Source organism: Ambystoma mexicanum, chromosome 10 (assembly GCF_040938575.1).
Source record: "Ambystoma mexicanum isolate Mex_15411 chromosome 10, UKY_AmexF1_1, whole genome shotgun sequence".
Lineage (NCBI taxonomy): Eukaryota > Metazoa > Chordata > Amphibia > Caudata > Ambystomatidae > Ambystoma > Ambystoma mexicanum.
In genome coordinates this window covers 1511097373-1511115073 of record NC_090932.1, presented here as the reverse complement: position 1 = coordinate 1511115073, position 17701 = coordinate 1511097373, and the positions used below count along the sequence as shown (strand labels likewise).

Here is a 17701-nt window from a genome sequence, read left to right as displayed (position 1 = left end):
GGGTCATGAAAGAATGGTTGGTGCCCTTTTGCGCTCGCCTCATGGCCATTCATCCCCCCTACAGTATCAATGGCAGTTCACACCTATGGCTGTGTGCTCCCAAAGGGGCTGGGTGGATGGGAACATTCAAGGTGCCAAACACCATGTACAACTCGAAGGGATCTTCTGCACGGTGACCATTGTCACATGGCCTCCCCAAACTCAGTGTCTCCAGACTCTCCTCTTCAAGACCCCATCTCAGCAATCCAACATAAGTTTGTGTCCCTTGAGCAGTGTTCCAGGCTTTTTGTGCTCACCTCTTTCCCATTCATCCCCCATCCAGTATCAATGGCAGTTCACACCTATGACTGTGCGCTACTGAGGGGGCTGGGTGGGTGAAAACGCTCAAGGTGCCAAACATGTACAACTCAAAGGGATCTTCTGCACGGTGACCATTGTTCACATGCCCCACTCCCCCCCCCCAAAGACCTGGTGTGTCCAGACTCCCCTTTCAAGACCCCACCCCAGCAATTAACATAGGTTTGTGTCCCTTGAGCAGGGATCCGGGATCTTGCCTCATGCCCATACATTCCCCCTCCAGTATCAATGGCAGTTGGCACCTATGAACAGGGTCGTACTGGCCCATAAGATTGTCATGGGGAACCAAAGACAACCTGGGCCACAGTTGGAAGACGCTATTCATTCCTTTTCGGACACTGTTTGAACAGTACCCGAGGGGGAGAATTTTGAATGAATGGTGATGCAAATTAAAAAAAAAATATTTATTCAGCAAGTGTTCGCTACTAATGACCGCATATTGAAGTAACTCAAAATGGCCCAAATTGCCCAAAAGTGTGGGACACTTTGATAAAAATAAATGGTCCATGGAAACATTTTGCGTTTGTGGTTCAGCCCTGGCCCGATTGCCCTGTAGGCAGTACGAGCAGGCCTATACATGTGCACTCGCAAAGGGGGCTAGGTGGGTGGGTATGGCAGATGTGAAACATTGGCATTGAGGCCAAGTGGGTATCAACGAACACCTCACACCTCACACATTCACACACACCCACTTTTCTAAGCCTTTTTAAACACCTTGACATTTACCAGGAGAACATCTCAGCAATCGACAAGATATATAGTCATCAAGCTACCTGTTCCCTGGCTACTTGGTCCCCGGCTTGTTGAATTGACTAATTTGTTCGTCCAAGTAAGGGTAGTTCACCCATTTAGTTCTGTATGTTCATTGATCGCTGCTCCGAAAGTTTCAATCGATTTCCACCTAATATACACAATATTCTAATTTTCACTTATCTCAAAGACTTCACCATTATCAATTGTCTGATACACTTTGTTCTCGGTAAATAGCACATTGCATCACTGTGCATTGTAAATGAATGGAATGTTTCCTGGTCCATGTTTGAGTGTTTTAGTGCTTGAAAGTTAATTCAATGGACCAGTAATAGGTTACACTTTGCGGTATAACAGTCTTACAATCAGGGGGCGTGGCCAACCGCCATGTGAGGAAGCCGTACCTTGGAAGAGCTCCGAGTAATACGCTCAATGATCCGCCGCCAACTGAAGATAAAAACTGCAAAAATACTTGAGAATAGCCTCATCAGACCGTGAATGACTGGGGAACTGGCAGCTGCGGCTTGGAGCAGATCCGTTCCCTTATTCCGACACTGCGACGCATGAGAGGGGAGAGACGCCGACGCCGGAAAATGGCGGCCGCATAGATGTCCGCCGCGCTGTGAAAATCAGCGGCCCGAATCGAGCCACCACCAGATCCGAGGAGCCCGGCCGTTGCCGGGGGGAGCGGGTGTCGAGCGATCGGCACTGGCGTGCTGAGGTGGGGGGCCGGCGCTCCGGAGCACCCGGTCGGCGGAGCGGAGGAAGGAGCGTGGGGCCGGCCGGCGCTCCCCTGATCCCCCGGGACGAGGCTCCGGGAGGCATTACGGAGAGGCCAAGGGGCCAGGGGGCGAGAGGTGCTGCTTACGCCGGCTGGGGCGCCCCGCCACTGGACGTCCTGTTGGGCGCCGCGGCCCCCACAACAAGGTCCCCGGAGGAGACAGCGGAACGATCGAAGAAGGGCGGTAAGGAGTCGGTGGGGGGAGCGGAGATCTCTATCCCCCCAGCTCCCAAAGCCGAGGGCCCGGCGCCGGGGGGTGGAGTGGTGCGCTGGTGTGGGACGCCAACAGGGCCCAGAGTGAAGAGCGGCCTACACAGGGTGTGGGCTCCCCTAGTGACTGGAGTGGAGCGGAGAGTCAAGGGAACGGAAACAAACGAGAACCCCCGGGGCGCCCTGGCTGTAGCAGAGGGCCTTTTCCCCGGACTTATACCCAAGCTCAACCCCTGAACGTCTGCTTAAACCAGCCTGCAGAGGCCTCCGCTCCACAAGCGCCCTAACGCCCTGACTTTGCCTCGGATCACCCCTACCCCCTGAGGGATAGAGGACAATGCACTCGGCCATTTAGCGCAGCACTGCCCTCCCACGAGACGGACCACCCCGACCACCACCTGGGGCCAGCAGAGTACTCGGCGGGCCGCCACACCACTTAAACCATGTCGGTTAAAAACGCCAGAGGCAAACATAGACAGACCACTATGGAATCCTTTGCCGCCTCCGAGGCACCCGGCCCGGACGCCACCCACGCCACCCACGCCAGCAATAAGGCACCAGATGCAGGAGCGCCTGAACCATCGAATTCGCAACTTCTGGAGGCCATCATGACACTCCAGAAAACCATGGAAAACAAGATAGACGCTGTGGCCATAGACGTGAATCTGTTACGGCAGGATGTGCGATCCATTGCCGATAGAACAGACACCCTAGAAACCCAAATAAAGGAACACTATGAGTCCAAAGCTAAGCTCTCAAAGGAAGTGGACGTCCTTGTACAGAAGGTAAAGAACCTCGAAGATAGAGCCGAGGAGGCAGAGGGAAGGGCCCGCAGGAGTAACATCAGGATCATCGGCCTACCCGAGGGAATCGAAGGCAATGACCCCACAAACTACGTCGAAAACCTACTTATACACAAGATTGGCGCGGGGAAGCTGTCCCAAGGCTTTACTATTGAGAGAGCCCACCGATCCCTAGCCAGACGGCCGCCACCTGGAAATCCGCCCAGGCCTATAATAGCCAAAGTACTGAATTATAAAGACAGGGAGGCAATCCTGGCATTCTCCAGGCTGGGCGGTTCCATACAGCGAGACTCCGCCAAGGTCACCATTTACCCCGACTACACCCTACAGGTCCAGAGAAGCAGGGCTATGTTCAACCACACCAAAGCCAGACTAAAAAATGCTGGATTGCGATACATGCTCCTATACCCGGCCAGATTGAAGGTCCTTCACAACAACAAGGCCCATTTATTCGACACTCCCGCTGAAGCGACTGATTGGATGGACAGAGCACAGGTCCCAGACTGGGAACCGAAACAGCACAAGCCTAAACCGCCCATCCCATGAGATCGTTCATACCATTCCCAAGCAACACCTGCCACATACTCAGAACTACCAGATGAAGAGCGGCAACCCAGATGCGACCGGAGCCACACTCACCACGGAAGTACTTCACACTTGTTACAATCAGGAGGTGAAGCCACACCCGCCCCAGAACTATCTCTGTTTTTTCGGGTAATTACCCGCCCGTAGGGCACCTAGGGACTTAGGTCCATGGAGCAGAAACGGGAATGTCAGAACGGGGGATACCCCGCTAGACGAGTTATGTTACAAGTTCAGTTAACAGTTAATGTTTATGGGGACAAAGAAGATCAAGACCAACGAACACACCGCAAACCAATCATACACCCAAAGATGCCAATGGAACTGATCAGATTCACTCGCCATATGATAGGCCGCCGAACTAAGAGCCAGACGCTGCTGGACGGCCCACCCAGGTACTCTCACCCACACCACATTCATGGCTAATGCGATCAGAGTAATGACATGGAACGTTAGAGGATTGAACAGTTACATTAAGCAACACAGAGTCTACACCTTCCTCAAACGCCATAAGATAGGCATTGCCTTATTACAAGAGACCCACCTGAACGCACGGAAATTGGCAGCGCTGGCCGGGGTGTGGAGGGGGACCCTAATAGGCACCAAGTACTCCAGCTACGCCAGAGGGGTGCTAATATGGATAGCCCCTAACATGCCTATCAAGGTGATGCACACTAACATAGATGACGAAGGTAGAATGGTCCAGATACGTTGCACTATAGAAGGCAAGGAACTATGCTTGGTCAACACTTATGCCCCCAACCATGACGCCACGGTCTTCTTTAGATCATTGTATAACCGATTGAGCCCAAGCCGGAATGGCACGGTCATATGGGGGGGGGGATCACAACTGTACTCTAGAGCCGCGCATGGATAGATCAGACAGTAAACACTCACAGCCCTCCCCGCCTGCAAAAATATTAAAGGCCCTTACACAACAATATGCCCTATGCGACCTCTGGCGAGCACAGCACCCCGAGGGTAGAGCCTACTCCTTTTATTCACCACCGCATGCAGTGCACACTAGAATAGATAGCATACTGGTTAGCGACGAACACTTAGACGCGTTTGAAGACACCCAATACCTGGCCAGAGTGCTGTCGGACCACTCCCCTCTGATGACCACATGGTCCCTAACTGCGCCCAGACCCCCTATACCCACATGGAGGCTCCGGAGTGGAGCGTTACTAGACAAGGCATTCTGTGAACAGATAGGCCAATGCACATCCACCTACTGGCAAATAAATAGAGACAGTGTCCAGCATATCAACACTGCCTGGGAGGCATACAAAGTAGTGATAAGGGGGGACATGATAGCCGCCGCAGGGGGCGCCCAAAAATCCATCACCACCCAGCTAACGCGTGCAGAGGACGAGCTACAACACCTAGAGGCTGCAGCCTCACCGGACCCTGCCCAAATATGCAGAGCAGTCGAACTAAAGCAGGCCTGCCTGCTGCACTGGGAGGCGCTCGGGAGGCTCAGCTATGCCAAACACATAGAAAAAAGCCATGCCCTAGGCGACAAACCTGGGAAGTTGCTAGCGTGGCTATATAAACGAGAGGCCCCTAGACAAACCATCTGCCAAATCCGGGATGCAGCAGGGCTAGAAACATACTCACAAATAGATATCAACCGCACTTTTGCAAAATACTACCAGAAACTATACACTGACCCCTCACCCCCCACTGACATGGCAATAGAGGATGTGTTAGACATCATTAGGCTACCACACCTAGAGGAACAAATGGCAGAGTCCCTGGAAGGACCTGTCACCCCTGAGGAGGTAGCGACCGCCATCAGATCGCTGCCCTCCGGGAAAGCACCTGGACCAGACGGACTCCCAGGAGAGTTCTATAAAACCTACGAAGATACACTGGCCCCGTTATTGTCCCAGGTGTTCAATGAGGCGTATGAGTTAGGCTACCTCCCGGACACCATGAGAGAAGCAACCATCATCCCACTGCTAAAGACCAACAGGGATGCCACAGACTGTGGGTCATACAGGCCCTTGTCCCTATTAAATGTGGACAGCAAGATTCTGACGGCAATATTGGCCATGAGGTTGCGCAGAGCCATCCCGATCCTGATCCACCAAGACCAGACAGGGTACGTGCCGGGTAGAGCCATCACGGAAAACCTGCGCAAACTGCACCATGTCATTTACAGTACCGAGGGTAGACGAGAGAAATACGCAGTAGCGTCCCTAGATGCCTCAAAAGCGTTTGACTCGGTTCGCTGGAGGTGGCTCCTAGCTACCTTGTCCAAAATGGGGATGGGGCCCAGCTTTATTAAATGGGTTACACTCATTTACACTAACCCAGAGGCCAGAGTGCGCACCAATAAAACTTATTTGGACAAATGGAGGTTATCCCGAGGTACTAGACAGGGCTGCCCCCTGTCCCCCATGCTATACATCCTCGCCATCGAACCCGTGGCAGCATACCTCAGACAGGAATATGAGGACGTTGGCATCGAGATAGATGGTGTATCCCACCTGCTCTCTTTGTACGCAGATGATATGCTCCTCTATCTGAGGAACCCAGAACACACACTGCCCTACATCCTAGAGACCCTGGAGGGGTTTCACAGAGTCACTGGCATTCACATCAACCATAGCAAATCCTGCTTGTTCCCCCTGGCGGCCTTGAGCGAGCTTGCAGCCGACAAGCTCCCTACACTAGAATTGAAATGGGAACCCACCTCCTTTAAATACCTGGGCATCGTGATCCACAGAGACCCTAAGACGGAACACATCCTTAACACAGTCAGGGCAAAGGAAGGCCTAGTGAAATCAATGAACTTCTGGAGCAGGCTGCCGCTTTCGGTGGCTGGCAGGGTGGGGCTGCTCAAGATGGTAGCATTACCCAGGCTTCTTTACCACTTTACCAACGTGCCATACAACATCCCACATCAATTCTTTAACGACCTACATAAGCTCTGCAGGAAATTCCTGTGGCAAGAAGGAAGGCACAGAGTGGCCCTAGACACGATGCAAAGACCCTATGACAAGGGAGGCCTGAGGGTCCCCAACCTTGAACTGTACTATTTAGCCGGTCAGCTAAAACATGTGATCCAGTGGATGGCGGATGGCGCTTCCACAGACACCCGCCTGCTGCGGCCAAGCATCGCCCCATCGCTACTGAGAGACCTGCTGTGGGTCGAGCCATGCCAAAAACAACGATACCCATACTTAGTCCAACTCGGAATTCAGATTTGGAAAAGAGCCAGCAAATCCATGAGCCTCAAGGACCCCTACTCCCCACAGATCCCGATAGCTGCACTCATGGCAAACAGACCGGGGAGTCGGAAAATAATAAGAGACACATGGGAGCTGTGCGGCGTTGCCACCCTGGGGGACCTAGTGGATGACCAGGGCATCCTGACATTTGCTGAACTGCAGGAAATCTCTGGCCTACACACGGGTCAATTCCTGCTGCACAATGCTGTAGCGAAGAGGGTGGCTGCCCGCTGGCCATCTGTAGAAAACTTGGACACAGGACACGAAGGGATCGAGAGCCTGCTGGCGGCGGCGGAAGGGGGCCATGAGACCTCCAGGGTTTACGAAACGTTGCTAGACAGTACTACCCAGCACAGCCTCAAGTGCAAGGCAAAGTGGGAAATGGAACTTGGACAGCAATTTGAAGATGCTGAATGGGAATCCATTACAAGATACCACAAAAAGGTATCCAGAAACGCCAGATTTCAGCTCATACAGTTCTACATAACAAACAGAGCATATCTCACCCCGGCAATCATTTCCAGATTCAACGAAGTCAACAGCAGGGGATGCCCCAAGTGTAACGAACCCCACGCAGATATGACACACATGTTCTGGGGGTGCCCCGCAATACAAACCTTCTGGACACTAATCAAAACCAAAGTGGCTGAGGCTGACGTCACCCTGGAGGTGCATACGCCCACAGCATGCATCCTGGGAAGATACCCCAGGAACCGGAAGAACAAGCCACTGAATAAGCTAAAAGACCTAATGTACATTCTTGCGAAGCGACGCATCGCCATGTGCTGGAAACGCCCCCAGGCCCTGTGTTTAGTGACATGGTGGGAAGACCTCCGGAGATGGACACAGGCTGAAACGGGGGCCTGGGAAAACGCCCGAAGCCAGCAAAGGCTGGACACCTCGGCCGACCTACTCCAATGGGTGGAGCTCACGGTGACGCTGTTCAGCCCCAAGATGGTGGACTCAGCGAGCGACAGTACGATCACTGTGGAATAAAGCGGAAAGGACCTTGCGGTGCAGAGCGAAATGGTCTTGCGAGTTGGGAGGGAGGGAGGGAGGGAGGTGCAGGGTAGGGGCGGGGAGTTCAAAAGGTGTTGTATGCGGCCAATTCAAGGCCCTACTGTTTGTATGTTTAACTAAATGTAATAAACAAATATTAAAAAAAACAAAAAAAAAAAAAACAGTCTTACAATCAGTTCTGGCAAAAGCGATCACTGTGTTAATTAGGACTAGGTTACGCAGGGTTTCTGCCTCTATTTAAAACAAACTTTACAGCCAAAGCTGTGTAATACTTGCTTTATTCACATTCATACGTTATTATTTGTAATAATTAATTATATTTTTTATACAGATCTTACAGACTATTCAAGAATGCCTTCATGTATCGTTATCGGTTGCCCTTCTGTGAGCCATGCCAAAACTCTTGGCACAGTCCTGCATTTATTCCCAAAGGATATCGATTTAATAAATGGACGAGGTTGAAAGTAGAGCCCAGAATGTCTTGGGAGATGCAAGGGCAATCAATTCCACGTCTGCAGCCTGCACTTAACCGACGATATGTATGAACAATCAAAGTACACAAAAAAGCGTTGTCACAGAATTCGTCGGAAATTGCTTCCAAATGCAAACCCGACTAAATTTATGCACACGCTGGCTCAGGTGAGTAGTGGTCGATTAACTTGTTAGGTTAGTTGGTATGTAGGACAGTGGTCTGTATAAATATGTCTTCTCAATGATCTTGCAATTAATTTAAAGTAGTGTATTAAAAAGGTAACTTCATGAACGGTTTCCAGTTTTCAGTGTTTATTTCCATCAATGTTGAATAACTCAAGTTTCCCTAGTTACCAGAATTACCTACGTTTCAAATTGTTTCACTTGAGACTACTTTCTCCATCCCACTTTCGAGACACTAATAACTCAGTGAAATGTGACCCTTAGTAAAAACATCCATAGTGCCCTTTAAAAGTCACCTAATGTTTTCGAAATGTGTTGGTTGACATTCCCTTCTTTACGTAGAGTTCACTGATGGACGCAAAGACCCTCACCAGTAACTAAACCACTGACACATCTAGTATACCAATGGTGAGCCCAACCGACATGCAACAAGTGATAATTTAGAGATTTGGATGTGGCCACATTTCTAATACTAACATACCTTTTACATTGTACTCTTTTCTGCCAATGTACTGAAAATGAAGGAGCAAGATTCTTCATCCATTACTTTTACGGAGTCAACATCAAACTCACTCACCTATCAAGTAATTCTAGTGTATTAGTCCTTTGTATGTAAATGAACAATACATGCATGTGTTATGCTTGGAATTTAAATACATTGAAAATGATTATGAATAGTATTGGTTATTTACACAAAGTGGCATGTATGGGTGCCTCTCCGTATGTACCATCGTCTGCATCTCCTGTTCTCAGTTAAATTTTGTTTTTACAGCCATATTAAAATAAGTACTATGTTATAGGGGGATGCTGGAACTTTGACTACAATCACTTCCTCGTTCGCAACAGGTACATGTTGAGGTATGCGTACTTACAGTTTCCTTGCTACAATGAAAGTAAATCTTACAAAATCTTACAAAAGATATACTTTGAGACTGAAATGTATGTAAGCTTGCACTGTTTCAAACTTTTCTGATGTTGGTTCTAACATTACACTTCCTCCCTAATGCAGAATATATTCTAAAGGAAACATTACAAAGCAGACTACTTTTGAAGGCAACATTATAAATCACTATGTTTTGCCGGGTGATCTCAGATCACGTCCATGTGTCATCTCAGAGGGTTATCAGGTGAAATCTGAAATTTATATTATGACCAAATCACATACACAGTTTTAGAAGGTATGCTCATACAAATGTTGCATTTGTGTTGCAACAACAAACCTTATAGTACATGGTTTGTAAACATTTTAAACTAATGTGTGAGGAAGTGTTCTGTGCAATGAAAGATTTTACGTTTAACTTTTTTTTAATGATGCTTTCCTCCAAGGAATGTACTGAAGATGTTGAATTTGAAGAGGCACATGAACCCAAGGTATGCATAACCTAAAATGAAATACAATTGAGCATCACAGTGGATTGGGATTACATTTTCATAATGTTGTGATGTTTTTAAGTCCGTCAAGTTGGTTCTGTTTCTAGATATGTACATATGTTAGAGTTGAAAAGAAATGTGTTTAATTTAAACCATATAAAAAACACTTTTTGTTTGATGTTGCAGTCGGCAAAACGAAGTCCACAGTTTCGAGGCAAATTAAGAAAACAAGGGTAAAGAACAAACCAGTTTATTTTTGAGACGTTTTTAAGCAGATGTTTTAGTCATATTATGTTTTTAGTTGGAAAATCGTATCTTCTGTGTGCGTGCTATACATTGAGCATGTTTTTCTATAAATCTCTTAGAGGCCCTGAAGGAAGAGGAGTATAAAGACTCAGAAAACTGAAAGCAAAGATGCCGCTTGCCAAACGGATTTCACAATGGGGCAACTACTATTTGAGGCACAGCGTTGTCCAGCTAATATTCAGACTCGTGATGCATATGGCCAGAAATAAAATTGAATCTCACCTGCAAACCATACAAAATGACCATGGACCATTGCTACTTTGTGGGAAATCACCCAGATGAAACTGAAGACAAGATGCACTGCAATTGAGAAACTCTACACCCTCTAAAAAGTTGCACCCATCAAACATTCAATGTTACCGGTTTCTCCAATTCATTCAGAAATATCACAGCCGGAACTAACTGAAGCATCAACGCAATTGATTGACAAATTTGCTCAAGATCTCGACTTCGGTATGCCTAGTTTGGGGTAAATGGCCACCACTTTCAAGTCTCAAAACACAGTTTTGCAGGACGATTCGCTATTAAAAGGAGCAAACATACATTAAGAGGGAGCATATGGCGGGGGGGGGGGGGACATTGGTGAATTTCTCTTGTTCATTACAAGGCACCAACCTGAAAATCCAGGCCAGCTGTGTCCACCTTGTATGGAACTCCTGATGGTGGCAACAGTAAAGACAGACACAAGACATCACATCAAGTGATCATGGTTTTACCTTTCCTTCATTTATATTGCTTATCCTCTGTCTAGAAAACATGTGTCTGGGGTTGCTGTTGGTACTGTTGTTCAGAAGAGAATTGCCCTAGCATTTCGGTGCTGGAATGTCATGCGGGTGGGAATAAGACTGATATGCAAATGGTTATTTCCCTCTCTGTGAAAGGTACACTGAGGCTTGGCGTCTGTCAAACCCTCCGTTAGACCCGAACCTCAGACACACATGCAATCCATGAAACTTGCGCTGATGGCGTCCCCTTAGCAGACGCAATAGGTTGTTCCAATAAGGGATATGTTTTTTATTATGCAAGAAGTGAAGGTACGTCCCGTCGACACTATAAGTTTGCTGAAGGGGCAATGGAAAGGGGTAAAAAAGGATGTCATCGCAGACATAAAATCTATCCTATGACTCCAGTTGACTACATGGATCAAATTCAAGAACCTCAGCAACAATCACAAACCGATCTGGGTCCTGAGACCACACATTCTCCCACTTTCCTTCCTGAAATGGTACCCTCAGACAGTCGTATGCTACTCTAATTCCAACCCCATGACAGTCAAACACTTCTCCTATCTGAGAGTGGGTGGCAGGTCTCTCTACCCCACAGGTGCCTGCCTTCCCAACAGGATCAATGCGCCTGTCAGACTTCTGGAGCAGCCTCTACAGTTCCGCAAACTGGTAAAAAGTGTACCTTTCTACACTGCTTTCCCTTTACCCGAAATGACCCAACTGCTGCAGTTACCGCTGGTCTCATACTCATGATTCCCACAGGTTCCCTGGCCCATCCTCCGAGTCAATACTAGTCGAACCTACTAGCAACCTCGACTAAACTGGCAAAGTTAGGTTCAGACTGTTCCCAGGGTCGGTGAGTACTTGCATCACTTACTGCTTTCCGCCTTGCATAACCGATTCCTTTTACACACAAATATCCCCTACATGCATTCGATCTTGGCTGGGTTAGCCTGCTCTCCCTAGCTATTCTGATCTTTTGAAAACTGTTCTGCGCGATCGTGCCCTTTTACGCACAACTGTACTGTTAAGCACAAGGCACCCCACTTCTTAGAGCTGGACTAGAAAGTTAAGGAACTAGAAATAATTGTGTAATGCTCCTAGTGTGTTAACCAAGCCTTCTCTTTACAGGTTGCGACTGTGTTTTCCTCATTTGTCGCATTAGGAAACGTATTGTATATATTCTGCATAGTAGAGTATTGTGTGTGGTAACTGTTCGCATAACTAGTTTACTTGTCTCCATTGGTCCGGTCGACAATAAATGTATAAATATCTTTCATATGCACTTTTCTAAGAGTAATTTGTGGTTCTTTGCTGTGTGTGCTCATTGTGGGCTTCTGGTCACTCTCACCCCTCCTGAGACTTAGTCTTGGCCGCCTGCCAAGCTAACTAATTTGGTCTGGCTTGACCATAAAGTTCCCGTTTCATTAAAGTGAGGGTGGCCTCCTAAACTTCTGGCCATCAGGTCAGAGTTTAGAAATCCATCTGAACACCCTGCTCCAGCACTTGTACACCCATAGATGCCTCCCTCCATTCCCTTCATTAGCACTTCTCCCCTATGCACTAGCACGGCCGATGGCACAAAGCCTAGTCGGAGCATGAACGTAACTTACTGATTTGCAATTCTTTTTCATCAACCTGCGTTCTCATTTCGGCTTGTGGCGCTTTGAAATAGAATTTTGTTGTAGAAGGCGCAGTACAAAACTTCACTTCGTGCGTCGTGTGGTAACTTCACATGATAAACACACTGAGACATATTTAGCATGAGCACGCTATATCACCCTGTCTCGAATTATGGTACAGAGGGCTGCTTCAGGTGCACAATGGAGCATGAACGGACATGCATGAATTATAGCAAGAGCCGAGCAATTTATGCCAGAAGTGTAAGTAGCAAACACATGATTCAAGAATGGCACAGGGACATAGTCATGAAGGGTGTTTGGTCTATGGGATACTAGGAGTAGGGGTATGCTTTGTGCAATGAAACAGTGCAGGGCGAGGAAGAGGTGGGGTTTCGATTTAATTTTCTTAGAGTGATGATGTATCCCCGGAGGTAACAGCAACCCATAATTTTCTGGATTGTTCTTAAATTCCTGTCGCAAAACATATTTTGCATCGCTGTTTTCAACTGTCCTTCGTTTTCTGAACCACTTGCTCGAAACAGCGTCTTGTCCAGTTAATTTTTTTAGTGGCATTCTTTCACAAAATCGAAACCTACCCGTCTCTGGCTTCAATCACTGAAAACAGGCTGGTATTATTTGGCCTTGAGCAAAAAGTCAGCAATTAGAAGCACACAATGTGTTAAATACCCACAAAAAATTGCTAACATTCACTATATTGAAAGTGGACATACGATGTAGTTTCCATTTCTGCAATCTGTTGTTCTGAGCGGTTACTCACAGTGACATCGAGAAAATTGAACTTCCTGAAATTATGCAAGCTTAACTATACACAATATCTGTGCGATTAAAAACGGCATGTGTGCTGTATGCATAATGACTAATTCAGTGACGTGTGAATGTGCGATTTGACCTGAAGAATTGACACAGTACGTTATGTTATATGATATTTATACCACGTACTATAAAAAAACTAGTGAGTAACTCGCAGTTTATCTGTCTATCTGTCCAGTAATGATTGTTATTTGTGTATAGTTTAAAGAGGTGTGAACAGAGGTATGACTTTTTTTTTTAACACACATTGCTTACTGGCCTTGCCCACCAATATATTCTGTGTGCAGAGTTATGGGTTGTTAGCTCGACCATATTGTGATGATTATTCCTCGAAGACCCGCTCCCACAACCTGTATGCAGACTAATGATATCTACACCGCTTTGTCCTGTGGGATATCCTGGGATGCTGTCACCGTTGCATCCTTGTGCACCATAAAGTGAGGTTTCACCACTCTTACCACTTCCATTGTAATGCCACCTGTTTGTAGTTCAACAGAAAACATTACCATCCCTGTCCGTATTTTCTGGTAGGGCCCGCTATGTGAAGCGGGTGCATTGCATCTGGTTCTCCATCCCATCGGGAGGTATACCTACTTCACATTGCTATGCTAAACTTTCATGCACGTCGTGGTCTCACCTACTCCCCCATGTTGTCATGTCTGTGTTCATTCTGTGTGGTTTGTGTTTATGATTAGATTAAATCTGGTTTTTAATTATATGTTAACTTGTTATATTCGATTACAGAACGGTTACTAAAATATATTCTTTTATAGTCTGTTGTCTACACAGCTGTTTTGTACCTTTCTGCGCCTGCCATAGTTTCCAGCTACAGTCGGATGGATTATTTAATCAACATTGACCGACAATCATCAACGGTGCTTATTTGATAATCCTTATGTGGGATGACCGTTAGGGAGCAATCTGCCCTTTAGCGCTATGAGCAATACGGAGCAACCCGTCAGCGTTAATGATGCAAAAACGTGCTGAAGCAAAAGCGTTGCACTTGAAAGTGCAAATAATCCATATCTTTGCTCGAACGGAACACCATGTGCGTCATCAGAAAGTTTTTCTGGTGTAACATAAGGACACACAAGAATTGGAGTACATGGATTGATCGATCGCTGAGGACGTTATAAAGAACATTCGAAGCATGCAATGTTCGCTAGCTATAACTTGTATTGCAAAAATATATCATTCATTTCATGGACTTAATATTCTCATGTGAGCGTTCTTTGCAAAATAAAAGCACTTGTTCCATTGCACACTATTGATGTTTTCTTAAAAATAAATGTTTTGCTCTCCTATTTGGGACAAGAAAGAAATGTTTTGCGCTGTGAGAGGGTGTGTGTGTTTATCTTCCTGGTTCTGCGTTAAGTAACATTATGGCATGAGTGATGATAGGACACGTTAGGCTACGCTGGCCAAGAACGTCATCAAAATAGGTGGAGCATGCGTTTGGACTAGTGATGTCAGTTTGAGGGGCGGGAAATCTGTATTCTTGCCGCGAGGGCACTTGAACTTAGGGCAATGCCTCAATGGATAAGATTAGCACAAGATGGCAGCGCCCAACCGGTTATTTTCTCATGTGTAAAAGTGAGGAAAAATAAGGTTAGATGCATAGGAAAAAAGTGTAAGATAGATTACAGTATGCTTAAAAATACATACCTGAACAATCGGGACAATAACATTTTTGAGCAAACTTCCTCTTTAAGGAAGCAACAGCACCCAGAAAAATGAAGCGTTTTGCTTTTTGCAGGGAACTCACCTGGGAGCCAATGAGCAGAAGTGCGATGGGCCACAGCTGTCAAGAACCTGAGGGGCAAATGACCAGAGGAGAGTGACTTAGCAGGGAGCCAGGAACTCAAACGACAACTGGCCAGAGTAGCATTTTGCAAGGCAATAGCATTGCCACCAGATAACTCCATGTCATGAGGGACACCCTACTGTACTCCTGGGCTTTGCTTTTAACTTAATATGAATTCACTACACAGGGCGAAAAGAGACTTGAGGCATCAGCTCTGTAGTTTAAAAAAGAAGGGTGAGTGTGATGGACAAGCTTCATCCATTTTTGAGATTGACTTAAGAACGGAGTTCGAGGGAAGAAAGCTGGGAGATATCAACTGGATGGTGTAAAAATGTTTGGTGTTTTCCTTAAGGGGGACGCAAAACTATTTTGGAAATTGATGAATGGGTGACCCAGGATATGAGATACGCAGCCAGGTGAACCTGATGAACATTCCTGGGACTTGAGCTTTGATAAAGAGGAAATGTGTTCCCTAATCATTGTCACAAAGCCCTTGAGGGGCTACCGAACTTTGTCTTTAAAGCAGACCAAATGCCCTGGATGGACATTCTGTCTCTGTTGTTCCGAGATAGCTTGAAGAAAATAAAATAGTCCCAGAATCTTGCAAAACGACTATAATTGTCCCTGTTTTTAGAAGGGGGGGGGACAGGTTGTCGCTGGCAAATTATCGCTTCATTGCTCTGCTAGACTCTTGCAGTAAAATCTTCTCACTGATTTCAGAACATCTAATATGTGGATGAAAAAGTCTGGCATAGTAGACTAAAACCAAACTGGTTTCCTGAAGGGGCAGTCAAAGAAATCTGTTTATATGTGCTTTGTGGATTTAACATCTGCTTTCGATAATGAAAATAGAGATCTTGTGAGAGAAACCTCGAAAATGGGGTATTCCGAATAATATTATGGAGATATTTAGAACTTTAAATGCAGATTCTAAGGTAAGGATCAAATTAGGCTGTAAAGGTTCCCTGTCTCAACCAACTGGGTCTGCCTGTGGAGTATGCAAGGGCTGCGTGCTGGCCCCAGCACTATATTTGGCAGATTTGGATGTTTATATGCAGGGAGCCAAAGCCTTTCCACCTCAACTTGGCTCAATGCATATACATCATCTTGCATATGCAGATGACCTGGTCCTATTTGACCAACCCCGGATTGGTCTCCAGCATTCAATAAATACCCTGGTTAGTTTTATGGAGTCCCATGATCTATCCATCAATACTTCCAAAACAAAAATAATGGTTTGTCAGAATGGTGGGAGGAGGCTCCCTTTCTCCTGGGAAACTAACAGCAGTAAATTCGAAGTGGTGGATAAGTATGCACAGGTAGTATAGCTCAGTGGCAACACGCTCGTCTTGGAAGCAAGACGAAGCAGAGCAACACAGGTTTGGATCCCGCGTCCGCGCTTAGAAACCTCTTCGGTATTAATTAAAAAATCCAATTAGAATATATACCTAGGGTTTACTATTTATAATGGCATAAGTGTAAAATCTTGCATGGATACTATGAAGGAAAGAAGTAATCACTATGTGGCGCAGATGAAAAGACTTAGTACAACATTTGGTAAATTCTATTGGCTGCCACTAGTCAACTACTATAGATCCAAGGTAATATCAGCACTTCTTTATGACGCTGATCTGCTATGCAAAATACAAGAGAAAGACTGGCAAACAATTCAAGGGTGGATGTGGAGAAGTGTTTGGGGGCTTCCTAACTGTGTCCCTCCTCCAGCTATCAGATTTAAATTTGGACTATTATCTATTGCAGCGAGGATAAGCTGGAGGTCCAGTGCCTTACTGCAAAAGATCATTTCTCCGTGCGAACGAGCAGTGTTCAGCAAACTTAACCTTTCATCACAATGGAAATGTCTCCCCATTACAAAAATGGTTTATGAGATGTCAAGGAATTCTATCTCAATGGGACTGCTCTGTTGAAACCTTGCAGAGCACGCCATGGTTGTTAAGCAAAGCGGTATGGGAGTCTGGTTGGTGCCGGACTAGGGAAGTAGTTACTAATGTTGTCCTTCATAATGGGGTTGAGAGAGAAAAAGAGATTATATGAAACACAGTCCTATTAGTAAATTTCCATGTTCAAAATGAAGGACCAAATTCTTGATATTCAGGTTTAATCTTTTGTTGACTATGCAATTGAGCGGTGCTCTTGAGGGTTTGAGGGGGTGTAGGATTTGTAAAAATGAAGATCAATTGGAAACTTTAAAACACATAATTACGACCTGCTCATGGATAGCGAAATTAAGGCCTAAGCACTTTGAAAAGATTGTAAACACCCAATATTATTAGAGCAGCGAGCATTTCTGGAATAGGATAATGGTGGGGTTAGAAGTTTCGTTATCAATTGCAGTTTTAAAGTGTTTAGAGAAAATATTTTTATCAATATGCTCATTTTAATCTTGCTCACTATTTAGTGAATTTATACATAGTCATTTATTGGGGAATGTGGTTTATTGTATGTATTGCATTTAATGATATAAAATATGTTTATATGTCAGATTTATAATGATGATCCATAATGTGATACGTGTAAGGTTTTATGTAAGCCACATACACACAAACAAAAACACAAAAAATAAAAAATTTACTAAATTGTTCTCAACTGAAGTGACTGCAGTCAGATAATTACTGGCAACTACCA

The 17701-nt window shown here is 46.0% G+C and overlaps 1 protein-coding gene across 1 annotated transcript in view; it reads right to left on the bottom strand.

Annotated features, from left to right (window-relative positions):
* Positions 1–17701, bottom strand: part of DDX55 (DEAD-box helicase 55) — a 345960-nt gene that overhangs the window by 325311 nt on the left and 2948 nt on the right. The gene's annotated exons all lie outside the window — the stretch shown is intronic.